General features: G+C 39.9%; 1 protein-coding gene across 3 annotated transcripts in view; it reads left to right on the forward strand.

Annotated features, from left to right (window-relative positions):
* PHACTR3 (phosphatase and actin regulator 3) overlaps positions 1-17,288 on the forward strand; it is a 1,988,889-nt gene that overhangs the window by 1,929,084 nt on the left and 42,517 nt on the right. The window lies entirely within an intron of this gene.

Here is a 17,288-nt window from a genome sequence, read left to right on the forward strand (position 1 = left end):
CATTTTTAGGTTCTTGAAAGAAAATCGGAGATGGATAGTTTGGCTTAAAGTAAACTTGGTTACCACTTTAGGCACAAAATAATTAGTTCTCAAAGAAACCCTGTCCCTATGGAAAATGAGCTAGGATTGACTCACCACAAGAGCTTGCAACTCAGATACCCTTCTTGCAGATGTCAAAGCAATTAGCAAAACTGTTTTCCATGTTAAGAACCTGAAGACAGCTAGATTATCTCATTCAAATGGAGCAAGTGTTAGCTTCTCTAACACAAAATTAAGATCCCTAGGAGGAGCAACCAGTTTTCTTGGAGACTTGTTATGCAAAACCCCTTTAGGAACATTTTGATATGAGACTGCTTTGAAAGGGGAGGATCCATGGGCAGACATGCTGAAATGGCCGATAAATGAACTTCGATGGAGGAATAAGAAAGGGCAGAAGATAGTATATTGTAAAACCAGAGAAATAACCCTGAATGGGTGCTGGTTATGTTGCTGCCACCAATTAGAAAGCCTTTTCCATTTGCTAATATATGATTTTCTAATAACAGGCTTTCTTGTTTCCTTTACTACCTGCTGCCCATCCTCAGAGAACAGGTGCCAAAAAGGAATTAAAACCCTATCTTCCAGGCAGTCAGTTGAAGATGATTGATATCAGGGTGCAGCAAATGCCCCTTTTCTTATGTGCGTCCATTCTGTGAGGAAGTTTGATGTAATTGCATCTGGCAAATTTCTAGAACATGGGAGAACCATGGTTGCCTGGGCCAGAAGGGCGTCGCCACAATGATCTTGGGGGATTCCTTCTGAATCTTCAGTTGTGCCCTGGATATTAGTGGAAAGGGTGGAAAGGCATACAGGAACATTACTGTCCAAAGAAAAGAAAAGGCATCTGACTTTTAGGACTTCTTGCATGAAGTCCTAGAACAGAATTTTGCCAGTTGATTATTCACAGAGGAAGCAAACAGGTCTACTCGAGGAACTTCCCACAGGTGGATCAAATCTTGAAAGACCTCCTGATCCAGTTTTCATTCATGAGGGTCTGCCCTGGTCTTGCTCAGCTTGTCTGCACCCAGTTTTGCTCAGATGAATCCAGGTTGCCTGTAGAGTAAGACTGCACTGTGAAAATATATTCTTTTTTATAATATGGCTAGTTTGAAAAGGGGGGGGGGGGTATGATCTGGCTTCCTCCTGTCTTGCTGATGTACCACATAGCTGTGGTATTGTCTGTAACCACTTGAAGAGCTCTTAGGGATCAAAGATGATTCAGAGAGTTGAGTGCCTTGATCAGAGCATGCATCTCTTTGATATTTATGTGCTTGCATCGGTCCTTGGTGTCCAACACCCCCTGAACTTTTATCCATACTGAAACTGCCCTCAAGCAAAGTCCAAACATCTGTGGTGACTAACTGCTTTGGCTCATGGAGGGATAAGAAGAGATGTGGATTTAAGGATATGTGTTGTCTCCACCAAAAGATTTATCTTCTGACAAACCCTATCAATGTGATTTGAAAAGATAAAGGGTGTTGATGCTGAGAAGAGAGAGATTTTAGATACCACTGTATCTTTTTCATGTGGAGTCTTGCCAGGGGTATCATGAGAATCATAGGTGTCATGAGACCTAAATCTCTGAGATATTCCCTCACACCGACCAAAGTCTGAGTGGAAAACCTTAGAAAGAGTTCTAAATATGCAAATCTGGGTTTTTTTTGTTCCTGTGAAAGAAAAGCTCTTTGAACTAAGGTATGTTGCTCAAATCCCAGGAACACAATCCTCTATGAGGGAGTCAAGAGAGACTTTTGAATGTTCTCTTGGAATCCTAACTTGTGTAAGAGATCTCTCACCCAAGAGAGAGAGAGAGAGAGAAAGAGAGAGAGAAAGACAGAGAGACAGAGACACAGAGAGACAGAGAAAGAGAAAGAGATATTCCTGACACTTTAAGACTCTGCAATGATAAGCAAGTCATCTAAAATGGAAAATGTGGATACCCTGTAGCCTGCAATAAGCAATAACTGGAGCTAGACATTTTGTGGACATTCTTGATGCAGTGTATAATCCAAAGGGTGAGGCAGAGAACTGATAATGTGATCCAGACAAAACTTTAAGAAATATCTGAAGTCAGGATGAATACGGATTTGATTATAAGCATCTTTTAAGTCTAGTGTTACCAGAAAACTTGAAAGAGAAAGAAGAGGTAAGATGTTGTGAAGCGACATAATTTTTAATTTGGGCAGTACCGCAAACGGATATAGAAAAGAATGCTCCAGAACTGGTGTCCAAACATTTTCTTTCTTTGGTTCTAGGAACATCCTTGAATAAAAACCCTTCCTCACCTGAGAAGAAGGAACTGGTTCTATCACTCCTTGGAGCAGCATGTAATGAAGAACAGGTGGAAACAAAAGAGTTTGATATGGAGGATGAGGAATAATCCCCTGGAAATGAGGAATTTCCTCCTGCTGCTATCTGTAATCTTGATGAATAATTTTCAGAACTCATTTGTCTGAAACCATCTGTTGCTAAAGAGAAAATGGAGATTCTGACATTCTGGTAGAAAAAGAAAAGAGACCAGGGTAGGAGTGGGTCACAAATTCTCTTGAATAGTCAACGAGACTTGTTAGACTGTCCTTGATTTTGGGAGGTTTGAGACTTCTTTCTGGAATCCTCTTACCATTTCTTATTATACAATCGTTTACCTGAATTCTGTTGAGACTGTTTAGTCTGATCTTTTTTGCCAGCATTAGGTGAGGAGAAGGAAAATCCCTTGGATACTTTAGAATAGGAGGGCTGAAAATCTTACAGATTCCCTGGACCAACTTGCTTCTTTCATCACACTTTTGATTACCTCTGCAGCAAAGGGCCAAACACAATATTGCTATCCAAGGAAGAATTTAAAATCTCATTTTTAACATCATCTGGAAGGTTCTGAGAATGCAGCTATGTAAACCTTCTTAAAACAGTACCAGTGGCTATAGCCCTGGAATAGAGTCATGCACAAACTGTAAGCAATGATTAGTGACCTATTGCAACAGAAGAAACTCAGTTATTTAAAGCAGAATTTTCCTCTAAGAAGAAATTGCAGATTAACATTCCTCATACTTTTACAATTTGTCTGAGCAAACTTTAACATATGAGCCTGACAATTTTAAATTATGAAAATCAGTTGAAGTATAACCATTTTTCCCTTACCTGTCAGTAATTTTCCCATCCTTATCAGAAAGAGTAAGATTGGAATTAACCAAAACCAGTGAACATCTAACCCTGAATGGATACTGGTTATGTTGCTGGTACTGCTGGTTTGCAGCAGTGGGATCAAACAGATGCTACAGTTTATATCCTGCCTGCATGGAGCGCTACTCTGCTATTGTGCTCAGGTTTTAGTTAAAAAAGGAGAGATTTTTTTTTAACTTTTAAACTGTAGCAAACTACTTGCTAGAATTTATCAAGCAGCTGCTAAAGTTTAGACTATACATGGAGCCTGAGTTGAACCCTGAGTTAGACCCAGTAAATTACTCCAATCCAAAGAACTATGAGTAGGAATATATATATGCTTTGTTTTCTCTTTCTTTTTGTTAGGAAAAATGGGGCCAACCATGTTACTATTGACAGCAGTTGCTTCCCCAGGGATGGGCAAAGTATTGTGCCACAACAGGGAAACCTTCTCTGTTCCTTCTGCCAGGACTGACAAGAGTGGCTTTCCCTTTCCCACTGAAGGGAATTCAACAGCCACAGAGGACGTGGCTAACCCCTGGTCCATAGTGGCTGTAGATGCTAAACCAGAGGGATCGTGGGTTAAAGATGCATGGTCTGAGGTACAACAATGGCCACAGCAGAGTCACCCAGGCAAATTGCTAGCCTGCTGTGGTAGCAAAAGCTGTTTGCTTAACTTTTTATTTTGTGGCTGGAAGAAGGACTGAATATGAGACTGGTAATCTGTTCCATGGTCATGCCGAGAATGGTGCCTCTTTTCCCAGTGAAGGTAAGCAGCAAATCCCAGTAAAACTACCAATCTGCAAAAGTTACTTTTTTGACAGAAAAAAAAAAACAAAGTAAAAAGCATTTTAAAACATTACTCCAGCCTCATAAATTAAAAAAAAAAATCTCCACAAAAAATATCTTTTCATTTAGTTTACATAAATTTTAATCTAATAAAAAAAATGAGTGCTCCATTTCAAAGTAAGTTAAAGTCTTCAGGCAGTCCATTAAAACACAACACTCCTAACTTTAAAATAACTTTTATGAACAGAAAGGAATGCACCATCAATACAATTAGGAAAGTGGAAGTTTTTGTTTCCCCCCAAATGGAACTCATCTTCTCAGCAAAGGAAAGCAGAAACCCACAGAGAGTCTCTCTCTCTCTCTCTCTCTCTGTGATGGACACAGGGGAATTGCACCACTATAAAAACACTGGTTTGGATGTCTTGGTATGTGCATTGTGTGAGGCATGCATTGTACTGGGTAATAGGTCAAGCATGCAATTTATTTTTTTCCAGATTTCATCATTGTTCAGTTAGCCTAATCAATATATACTTAATTTTGAAAGAGAGTGAGAGAAACAGGGAACACAAGAGCAACATTAGGCAAGAGACCATGGGGCCCATAAGAAGCCTAGCTATATGACCCTTTAAGTGGAGGCTGTTAAAAATTCTTGCTAACCTTTTCACTTAATGCAGATCATTTCTCAAACTGAGCGAGACCATACATGATAACCCTCATGTCAATTTCTCTTACTCATAGCATCATGAAGACTAGGCTTAAAGGTAGCATTCTGTGGAATTTTTGGTAGCTAGGAGAGAAGAAAGTGATACAGATCTCAACGGTTTTGTTTAACAGTATTTTAAAAGGAGGGGAAGCACCAACATCCTGGAAGAAAGCTGTAGTGGCTATATTACCTAAAGATGATAAAGACCATCAAACCCAGCTTTATATAGGTTCAATTCAATTTTAAACCACAATTATAAAGTCATTATGTCTTTAATGGCTAAAACAAAGGCAAAAGTATTGTCAAAATTAATAGATAAGGATCAGTGTATGTTTGTGGAGGGAAGGCAAATATATAACTAAATTAACAGCAATGATGACCCAGAAGGAAGCAGAAAATAAGAAAATAATGCTGCTGTTGGTCGCTGGTGATGCAGAGAAAGCATTTGATAAAGTAAGCTGGGATTTTATGACTATGAAACAATAATAAGGTTAATTAGGAGGATATATGAGGGATTAGAGGCAAAATTTAAAGTGGGAGGGTTCCTCTCTAAGTTGTGTCTGAACAGAGGAACCAGGCAGGCGTGTTCTCTTTCCCCTTTGTTATTTGTGTTATATTTAGAACCACTGGCAAAAAAAAAATAAAGGGCCCAGAAATTCAAGGATGTAACTTGTATAGTAATCAAGAAAAGTTGGCTTTATTTGCAGACAATATTATTTTGTACCAGATAAAAGCAGATAAAACAGATGTTGTGGAACATTTTGAGACTGCTTCATATATTTTTGGGATATAAAATTAATGAAGACAAAACAAACTGTGTACCCACACATGAATTGGCTCAACAAAGCCCATATTTATGGGTACATGATAAAATGAAATATTTAGGAGTATAGATTAAAAAGGACTTTGTTATGGCAGCTAAGGATATGTGGAAAGAGACTTAACAAAATATAATACAAAACTTGAGACTGGAATCTCTTGTTTATGGATATGGATAGCAAGGTAAAAGCAATGAAAATACTTTTATCCCTCTAATTTTATATATAAATCAGGCATATTTTTATCAAACGGGAGAAGTTGTGGACAGTAATTAATAAAGAGTTGAAGGATTTTATTTGGAAGAGAGTAGGGCAAGAGTCAAGTGGGATGTTAAGCCTTCCAATAGAACCAGGTGGTTTAGGATTATCTGATTTAATGGGATATTTTAGAGCTACACTGTTAAGATTCATATACAGGAAATAAGCAGAAAGCTATAATTTAAAGTGAAAAGTGATGACAATAAAGTAGGGAGAAATTCAAGAAATAAGAAGAGAGTGGAATTTTGGATGCAGATCCTTAAGGAAAATAACAACCATAGAGAATATTATATTCATAAAGTAGTAGAAAGTGTTCTAAGAACTAAGCCAAAACAAGAATAGAGAAAGGGAATAGGGTCTGTGATTAGAGGTGCAGAGAATAAGCAAGAGGAAGCAAGAATTGACAAGAGACGCAAGATACTGAGATCAGATAACTAGAGATGAAAATATAATAGAACAGGATGATGCCAAGAAGACATGTGGACTGCAGGCTAGAGAATGCCTTCCCTATCAGGGACTAATATCAGAGTATAGGTAAAGAGAAAGGGATAGGGGAATCCTAGGTGAAAGGCCTCATCTGGAAGTATTTTAGCAAAACCTACAACAGAAGCTGCTGTTAAAAAGGGATAATTAGTAGGGCATATAAAATATTGAATAATAACTGTAGGAATCGATCAGAAGAGGTTAGAAAAGATTGGAAAGAGAGGTTGGAAGCAATTTACAAGGGAACAATGGGAGGACATTTGTAAGGCTCCCAAGTATGCAACAAAGAATTTTGCTTGGATGTGTTTTTGCATAGGTATTTTTATACCTCAAACAAATAGCCAACACAAGAAGAGTGAAACAAAATGGAAACGCTGCTACTGGCAATTTAAAATACGGCACAGCTCGAACAGAGAGATGTCTTTAATGAAAACAATAATCCACACTGTTAGAAGCAGTTCATCTGGTTTCCACAAAGTAAAAATGAATCATCAGGTTACAGACAATTAATATGGTTAAGCGCTTTCATCTGTAATCAACAGACTTCCTCAGAACTATATAGCATATAAAATCACTTGTTTAAATACATTTTTTGGCGCCAAAAATTTTTTGAGTTTAAATAAATTTAAAGAAACATGTCAATATATAGAATAAGTAGAATAAAATACATAAAAATACATGAAAATCAATGCAATTACACTTACACATAATCAATTGATCTACGTAGTATACAATATAAAATAAACTTGTACATATGATTTATATATATATATATATATATATATATATAATATTACTAGCTATACCCTAAGCTGTACATATAAATAATTGATAATTAATGAATTAATGATGTGTGTTTATACAAAAAACAATGAGTGAATAATGAAATATGTAATGAAATGTATGATGAAATGGTATACTACACTACATCAAGGTGAGGAATGGTTTAATACTTATACTATCGTTCATGCCTCGAAATTTTGTGGCATCTGTAAGTATTTGCCGTTTGCTCTCTTTCATTGCTAAAAGTGCTTTCCAGTTCCCACCTTGTGCCAAAATGTCCACTTGATCAATTACAGCAAACTTAAATTGATGTGTGGATTATTGTTTTCATTAAAGACATCTCTCTGTTCGAGCTGTGCCGTATTTTAAATTGCCAGTACCAGCGTTTACATTTTTATACCTCAAGCAGATTCCAAAACAAATTTCCTCTGGTGATAGCAAATGTTGGAGATGTAAATAAAAAATGGCAAAACAAATCTTGTCTTTCTTTGTATTTGCATGTGGAGCTTTTCTCTCCGGGCCTCCACTGAAAATGTGTCTCTGACCCAGTGGACTTTCCCGGTCAACAAATGTTAATAAATAAATAAATAAACAAAATACCCTGCCTGCTTGTCATCTATATTAGACTGTAGAAATTCCTTTAATGAAAGGTGATGAAAGCGCTAACAATAAATTTTAGTTTCAAAAGTACGGCATTTTTTTCTGGCTGCAAGAAATGTTGGAGATGTGATAGGAAGGAAGGAGGTTCGGGGAAGATATGTTTTTGGAGTGCAATGAGTTGGCAGACTTTAAACATTCCCTACAGATTGCTCTGTCAGAAATATTGGGTGAGCAAATGGGTACAACTAAGGAAATGATTTTTTGGGCTGGGATACAGGCTCTGATTTGCCTAGATGTAGTATAAGTTTAATTCTTGTGACTGCCAAAAAATCAATTACTAAAAAAATAGGAATCAGAGTCTTAACTAAGTGTATTTGCTGTATTGAATATTGATTGTAACTGGAAGTGGAATCATTAGAAAAGGGAAAGGGCAAATTACATAGAAGAAAATGGAAGTTGCAGGACTAATATATGCAGAATAATGTTTTGGAGGCAGAGTGAGGTTTAAGGGAAGCCGTGAAGTGATCATTTTATGTAATGCTGGATTGATGATAATTATACAAAAGAATATGTGTGATGTATAAGGTTTATAACTTGTAACATGTTAATATGTTTTTTTCTTTCATATAAATGTATGTTTGCCTATGCCTTAAGTGATAATTCAATGTTGTTGTCTTTCGGCTTTTCCTGGTTAGGGGTCACCACAGCAGAACTCCAGTCCACTAATTATTGGCAGTAGATTTTCATGAATGCCGAGGTGCCAGCTCGATGTTCAACCAAGGCACGCCCATTTATGCATGCCTTTCGAATGCCCACCCAACTGCTGGGAGGACATGCAGACTCCACACAGAAGACACTCCCCGCACTCCAGCCGAGAATCAAACGGGAGAACCTCTTGCTGTGAGGCAACAATGCTACCGCTGCACCACCACGGAAGTAAAGGTATTAAAAAAAGACTAGCCTTAAAGGAAGCCAAAGTAGTACCCAGTATGACCCATGATGCTAACTTATTCCATCGTTTGGGAACATGCTGAGTTAAGAATCTAGCTAGATGTAAGTCTCTAGTGCAGGATATTTGTAGAGCCACTGGTTTAGTGAAGAAGTAGGAGATCAAATAGAATTTGGTCTTTCATGGCGCAAAAAGTGGGGCACAGGTCAACCTGGAGCAGAAGGTAGCTTACTGAGAGATAAAGACAGAGAAGGTGATATGGAAGAATGAGCTAGAGCGGACCATGGAGTGAGAAAGAAAGAAAGAAAAAGAAGAAGAAAGAAAAAAATAAATTGTCTTATAAAATGATGGCAGGAAGGATATGATACAGAAATCTAAGAACTAAAGGAAATCTCCAAAATCCAGTTGTCTATCCAAAATCCAAACAGCTAACGCTGAAAACAAGAAAAGTGTGAAAAGAAGAAAACGGTTTGAAATTGCAGAGTAGACATCAAAGGCTCAATGGAGATACAAGGAAGTCTTTTTTCACAGAAAAGGTGTTGTATTACTGGAGTAGCCTTCATGTAGAAATGACAGTGACAAAACTACTTATGGAACTGAGTAGTGTTTGGAACAAATATGAGGCATTTCTGTTGGCTTTAGGAAAAAGAAATCTGTTGGTTAATGTTGCTCGTCCCTCTCTAACATAGATGACAAGCAGGCAGGGTATTTTGTTTATTTATTTATTTATTTATTTATTTATTAACATTTGTTGACCAGGAAAGTCCACTGGGTCAGAGACCCATTTTCAGTGGAGGACCAGGGAGAAAAGCTCCACATGCAAATACAAAGAAAGACAATATTTAAAATACAATTTAAAACTATTACAGATATAACAGGGAGAAAAAAAAAACATATTACAATTTACATTACTTGGGATTTACATTAAACTGAAACTAGAAAAGTAATTTTACAATAGGTTGCAATGTTACATCATTAGAAAAAAGGCATGGAGTATGAAACAGTACTTTCTTTGGTAAGATTATAGTATGTTGTATAGTAGGAGTACACTAGTAAATGTGAAGACTGGGTTTTGCAAAAATGTTGTCATCATTAATATTTGGTGAAATATACTGTTTAAGGTGGTTTGCTCCTGAGGCAGGTGCAGGTTAGATTGTTTAGATAATCTGTTTTTAGGGCTACTTTAAAAGTTTTTGGGTGGTCAGTTTGGGTTATTTACAATAGAAATCTGGAAACACTGTCACAGATGCACAATAAATGAAAACCGAAGTAAAAAGAAAAAATACGTTCTTTTAATAGACCAAAATGGTCTATTAAAAGAACGTATTTTTTCTTTTTACTTCGTTTTTCATTTATTGTGCATCCGTGTCAGTGTTTCCAGCTTTCTATTGTTGATATTCTGTAGTCGGTAGCTGGTTTCAGAATTAATTTGGGTTATTTCCGATGGAAGGCTATTGGGTTCCGGCATGTAGATCGCGAGATGAATGCCCGCGAGCTACAATGCCGAAACTAGAAGGCCGCAGCACCGCTAGACCATAGAGCGGTGCGGCCAAAAGGGAGATATGCCATTGGAACCCACGTCGGTGGGAAAACAAACAAACGAAGACAACCCCTAAAGCAGCTACGCTGGCTGCAAACCGACAGTGTAAACAGCTGCGTAAAGCTGACAACAAGTAAAGCCAAATGAATGCAAATAAAAGTATCATACCTCAAGCGCTCCACATGTCCACACAAAGAACAAAAATACATTTAACACAAAAAGAAAAGCAACATACCTGTAGATCTCCACAAGTCCTCACAAACCCTCACACTAAACATTCCCGGGAAGCAAATACTAAAATCCATAGTAGCTGCAGCTGCAGCAGAGCATATATACATGCGCATTTTCCAGACAGCAAGTCCCTGCCAATACATTCTAACATTATATAACAGCAGAGACAGCCCTGAGCTGTGCAGAATATGTGTAGCCTAAATACCACACATCTGTGGACATCCAGCAGTGTAGTGGAACAGACATGAGTTTCGGACTTCATACCCCTTAAAAAGTACATGCTACCGCAAGACCTGTTGGTGTAACACCAACCAAGCATGTCACAGCATGATGGACACAGTGTCTCTGTGAGTACCACTATTGTGAATGGTTCCATTACATGCCCAAGTGATGGAGAGGCATGCCTGCAACAGACAGCAACTGTCCTGCCAGAGCCCCCCTAGTGCAATGGCAGGTGGGAACATGGCAACTCAGGCAAGCGCAGACTACCAAGCCAACAGCAGGGAACACTGCCATGCAGGGGTAGCAACCCTCCACCTAGTCCACAGCAGCATGTGTGTATTGCAGGGGCTGCCAAACCCATCCATTGTTTGCTGCAGCTGGGGTACACAAGTATGCAGGCCCATGTAGGTAGACAAGGGTGCAACACTGAGTAACCTCCCTATGTAACCTCTGTCACTGAAACTGAGACTAGGCCCCACACCCTGATTGGCCGGCAGCAACAGCTGTGAGTTAAAGGGGACCTGTTCAGTACACATAGAAATTGTGTTGCAAGCAAGCTGTGTAGACGCCTACCAGACTACAAGCACTTGTCAGCCCCATGGCTGTGTGAACTGCACATATTGAAACCCTAGCAGAACAAGTAGTCAGAGAAAGGTGGAGTACAGACAGCTGCACAGGGAACTGTGGCAGGCAGCGCTACTTCACAAGGTACAACACAAGGCGGTGTACAGCAATTATTATAACATCTGATAGTGACTTGTACCAGTGTCATGTCTACATCCTGTTCCCAGCTACACTGGCTGTGATGGATACTGAGAGGCCATCAACAACTAGCGTTACCATGATGGAATCTATGTACCTGTATAGCCCCGGTCAGCTTGACAACAGATACAGCACAGTGCCCAGCCAATGGGGCAAACCAATGCTGGTAGTGGAGGGTTACCTCTACCATTTGGAGCATGAAGCACCACCTAAACGGTACTGGGCATGTATCGAGCAGAGAGTAAAGGCCTGCAGAGGTCATGCCATCACTGTTCATCAGGATGAGGGGGAAGAATTGCTTAAATCACTGCCACACCAGCACAGCCCAGGTGCAACAATAGCCCAAGTGGCTACACTGCGAGCAGAACTGCAGCAGAGGGCAGTAACTGGCAATGACTTGCCAAGCCTGGTAATGCAGAGTGTCCTAGGCACAGCAGATGACAATGTACTACAAGAGATGCCTTGCCATGCCACCCTGCATCGTAGCATAACCAGGGTACGGCAGAGGGCATGGGCATCCATGACCACACCTCCAGTAACACTCGCGGATATTGATGTCAACCAGTATCCACTCTGTAGTGGCAGCTTTATCCTCCGTAGAAGGTCTGATATGGATGGGAGTGATTCCTTGGTTCTACTTACAACATCACAGAATCTGACTGATCTGTGCAGATCTGACATCATTCTTGGGATGGCACCTTCCCTAAATGGGCTGATATATGTCGCCAGCTGTATACATTACATGGATGTACTGGCATCCCCACCTCAACAAGGATTGTCCCCCTGGTGTACTGTCTCATGACAAGGAAGTCAGAGTCTGCATACAACAATATGTGGGAGATACTGAAGGGTATGGCCACAGAACAGGGATGCACCTTGGCTCCACAGTATATTATGACTGATTTTGAGAAGGCAGCGATCTGTGCCAGTCATAAGGCACTCCCTAAGAGCATTCTGAAGGGGTGCCTTTTCCATTTCGCACAGATCATTTGGTGCCAAATCCAGCATCACCACCTTGTGGCCCTCTATGGTATGGACACTGCTTTCTCAATTGCCATCCGCAAGCTAATTGCATTGGCATTCATTCAAGTGGAAAATGTTATCCCTGCATTTCTGGACATCGTGGCTACTTTACCAGACTGTGCACAGCCTATTGGTGTATTTCTGGATCATCATTATGTGTGAGGCCGACCATGCAAGTATGCATCCTGCTGCTCTGCATAGCAATGACTACCATTGTCCTACCCTTTGAGGTTTTGAAATGTGTGTGATGTCTTTGACATGGACTTCCCGCGGACTAATAACCAGGTAGAGGCATGACATCGTCGGCTGAAGGTGTTACTGGGATGCCCTACTGTGCAGGTATCCAACCTTCTGTCTGTTCTGCAACAGGAACAGAACCTAACAGATACCCGACAGGAGTCTCTTTTGAGAGGGATGCCTGTGACACCACGTAGGAAGGTTATTGTTGTAAGGGAGCATTGTCTAAAGCACATCTTGCAACATAAGTGTGACTACAGTGATGTGCAGGATTTTCTCCGTGCTGTGGCACATTTCTATAAGTTGTGATTATATCTGGGTTTAGTATGCACCAAACACTGCACACATCACTTTACATATTGTGTTAATAAAGGCTTTGCCCACAGCACACAGGTTTCACATTACCACTTTCATGCCCACTTGGCATCCTATGCCAGGCACATGTTCCACTGACAGTTGCACATGGTGGCTTCTAGGGGGGTGCAGAGTGTATCACTAAGGGGGTTTATGTCTAGCACCTGTGGTTAGGGTGCAGGGGATTCCTCTATTCCCACAGGGAATTGTCTGCAGGCATTTGTCACTGCAGCTAAACTGCCAACCTGCCATGTGTCCACATCCAGCTGTCTCACAGGGGGGTGTTGCAACGCCTAGGTGCCTGAACCCAAGGCTATTCCATATTGTAGCTATGGTATGGGAGAACAGACATTGTCCTGCTCTTTTGTTGGGTTTAGTTACAGTAAGCATCAGTTTACAGGAAGATCTTAGTGTTCTAGTGGGGGTGTATGTTTGTAGGATTGAGTTGAGGGCAGGGCAGTCATTTGGTTTAGAAATTAGTTTGTGGGCTAAGGTTAGTTGGGTGGATTGTAGATGGTGGGAAAACTCTAGCCATCTTAGCTCAGTGATGGCATGGCAGTGATGAGAAAAGTGTGGTTTTTCAGAGGCAAATTTGGCTATTTTGTTGTAGCAGGGTTGTACTTTATTACAAAGGATTATGTGCAGATTAGTAAAAATGGCACTACCCTATAGAAGTCAGAGTCTGCATACAACAATATGTGGGAGATACTGAAGGGTATGGCCACAGAACAGGGATGCACCTTGGCTCCACAGTATATTATGACTGATTTTGAGAAGGCAGCGATCTGTGCCAGTCATAAGGCATTCCCTAAGAGCATTCTGAAGGGGTGCCTTTTCCATTTCGCACAGATCATTTGGCGCCAGATCCAGCATCACCACCACCTATAGAAAGGAGGGGATGAGTACGATATTGGCTAGTTTTATTTTGGTATATTTATCCAAGTAGAGTTTGTGGCAATATAGTTTACCTAGTTAGAAATGGGTTTTCTTTATTGCAGTTAGGATGTGTGGTTCGTAGGTGAGTTTGTCATATATTGTTATACCTAGTAGTTTGGCTGTTTTCACTAGTTCTATTTCTGTGCCGTCTTTAGCCAGGACTTTGACGTCAGTGTTGGGTGATTTTGTCGAAAAAAGTAAAAGTTTAGTTTTTTTGGAGTTTAGCATAAGTTGTACATCAATAAGCCATGATTCGATAGAAATAAAGGCCTGTTGTATAACTGTGAGGAGGTCTGAGAAATTTTTGGAGGTGGATATCAATGCTGAATCATCGGCATATTGGATGAGATTCTGGATTAGGGGGGCTTTTTGCAGGTCATTGATGAAGATATTGAACAGTAGTGTACCTAAAATGGATCCTTGTGGTACTGCTATATTGTTAGGTTGGTAATAGGATTGTGCATTTAACTATCTTACTGATTGTTGCCTGTTCTGTAGGTAAGAGGTAAACCAGTTGAGGGATTTTGAGGAGCAACCTAGTCTTGATAGTTGGTTTACTAGCTTGGTATGCGACACTGTGTCGAAAGCCTTAGATAGGTCTAGTAGGATTACTGAGGTAGGATGGCCTGCATCTAAGACTTTGTTGACAGAGTCTGTGAAAAATAATAGGGCAGTAACACTGCTATGCCCTGGCTGGAAATCGTGTTGGGTAGGGGATAGAAGAGCATTACTTGAGAGATGTTTAAGTAGTTGTGAGTGAACACATTTTTCCAAGATTTTAGATAGTGGGGAGAGTACAGAGCTAGGGCGGTAGTTAGAAAGATCATGGGAGTTTCCCCTTTGTGTAGTGGGGTGACGATGGATTTTTTCCATAGAAGAGGAATGCAGGATTCAGAGAGAGAGAGTGATTTATGAGAATGGTAACTGGATATGCTATTGTGCTAGCTGCTATTTGCAGATATTCTGGAGGAAGATTATCTGCAGACAGTGAGCAAGGTTTGAGTTGTTTTAGGAGTTTCAAAATCAGAAAAGTGGGTACAGGTTGAATAGTGAAGGAGTTGGCTGGTTGTGCAGTAGAGTGGTCAGCAGGGCAGGGGGTGTGTTCTGTTGGTGGTGGGAAGTTTAAAAACATGCTTCTGGAGCATTTCTCCCCGGGCCTCCGCTGAAAACAGGATCTGTGGAACCTAGTCGGACTTTCCCGGTCAACAAATGTAAAATAAAAAAAAAATAAAAATAAATAAAAGTGTGTGTTTGAGCCGGATGGGCAGTCTTTGAGTAGTTTTTGGATGGTAGAGGTGGGTAGTGGGTATTACAATCTTGGGAAATTTCTTGTGGGCTTTTTTCTGGTGCAGAGGATGGGCTTTGAATGATGCCTGGGTTAAGTGGAGAGGAGACAGACTTCCAAAAATTTTTTGGATTGCTATATGAGGTGGATAGTTTAGCAGAGAAATAATCTTTTTTATCTTGTATTACTAGCTTTTTTGATTTGTTACGGAGTTGTTTGTAGTGGAGTTAATTTTGTTTTGTTCTGTCTCTCAGCCAAATTTTCCATGCTTTGTTTCCAAGAAACATTGTTTGGTTAGTTTTGTTAACCAGTGGGCATGTTTAGTTTTGGTTCATTTATTAGACATTGGAGCTAGGCTATTGACAGTATTTAAAAAGAGTTTGTGAAATACTCAACGGCTTCATCTAAGAGGATTATTTTTAATGGGTTACAGGTTTGGGAGTTTAGGATACTTATAAACTTATCTTGGTCAAAGTGGGCAAAGTTCCTGGAGGTTCTATATGAGTCCATTTTGATTGCTTGAGGGTGAGTCCTGTAGGTATATGCTGGAAGGTGGTCACTTAATGTATTTGGTAGGGAGCCTGAGTTAGAGTAGTTTTGGGGATGGGTTACAAGTATCCAGTCTAGGGCTGATTCAGAGTCTGTTGCTAGACCATGAGTGGGAGTAGTGATGAGTTGGGTAAAACTGTGAAGGTTTATACTGTTTGCTGGAGAGGGGGTGTCTAAGTTTAACCAATTAATATTGGTATCTCCTAGAAATATAGTTTCATGTAGGATATTCTGATTTAGCCAAGATAAAAAAAGTCTTCAAGTATATGGATATTATGGCCTGGAGAATATAAATTACTGCTATGCATATTTGTTTGTTCCTATTTATGTGAAGGGTTACAGAAAGTGGGGATAGGTTTTGCATAGGTTGTTATTTGTAGTGAGATTTGATAGATTAATGCTACACCGCCACCCTTTTTATGAAGTCTGTCTGAACGAATTATATTATATCCTGGAGGGAGAATGCTTTAATAAATAGAAACACATCAGAATGGATAGCAGCATCATAAAATATAAATGAAGTGATTAACAGACAGACCTCACAGTCATACATGCTTACCTCTCAACAGTTTACTACAAAATGGCAGTCAGGCTCATACGTGCTCAGTATTTATACACTTGTGCAAGCCCTTAGATAGCTTCTTAAAGATACATACACACACACTCTGATCTACATTCTCTCTCTTAAAAAGATTGCCCTTAGTAGAAACAACATTGGAGTTAGTCATGCATTATTATAGACGTTAGAAACAAAACACAATGTTCATGTCCAAGTTGCCGTGCATCTGTTACATGGCCTAGAGATACAACCAGGTCTGGTAACATAACAATCTGAATGGAATTTAGCAACAGGAACAGTGTTCAGTGAACAACTCATCAGGAACTTCAGGGTTCATCACAGGAATGAGAATATTCTCTGGAACTTCCTCTGGAATTGGAACACCGGACAACTCACTCTGAGATAAAGAGTCTTTCTTGCAGGCTATGTGCTGTGGTGTAGGCTCAGACACCAGCATCAAATGTTTCTAATTCTGCATAAACTCTGCTCCTTATGATTCCACAGTGTCTCTTCTCTGGGCAAATACTTTTCACGACTTCAATCTGATCATAACCTTTGGAAGTTTGCATCCTTACCACTTCTCCTCGTAATGGACTGAGCAGTTTGCTGGTCTTATCGTAGTAGGACATCTGGATTAAACGCTTCTTCGATAGATTGGTTTTCACTGACCTGCTTTTCTTGACACATGGAACCAACAATTGACTACTGATTGGTAATGTGGTTCTGGTTTGTCTCGACAGAAGTCTCTGAGCAGGTGAACCAAGATGTTTATCACGAGGAATGTTTATGAGATTCAAGAGATTCAAGAAAACATCACTATGGTCTTGTTTTGACTTGTCTAGTAACTGTTTTGCACTTTGAACTGCACATTCTGCCAAATCATTTGACTGCAGATACTCAGGGCTACTCGTGACATAAGTAAAGTCCTAATCTTCGGCAAATCTTTTGAACTGTTGGCTTATAAACTGTGTGCCATTGTCAGAAATAACTTTGTGCAGACTACCATGGA

This window comes from Protopterus annectens, chromosome 12.part0 (assembly GCF_019279795.1).
Source record: "Protopterus annectens isolate FY-2018-M chromosome 12.part0, PAN1.0, whole genome shotgun sequence".
Lineage (NCBI taxonomy): Eukaryota > Metazoa > Chordata > Ceratodontiformes > Protopteridae > Protopterus > Protopterus annectens.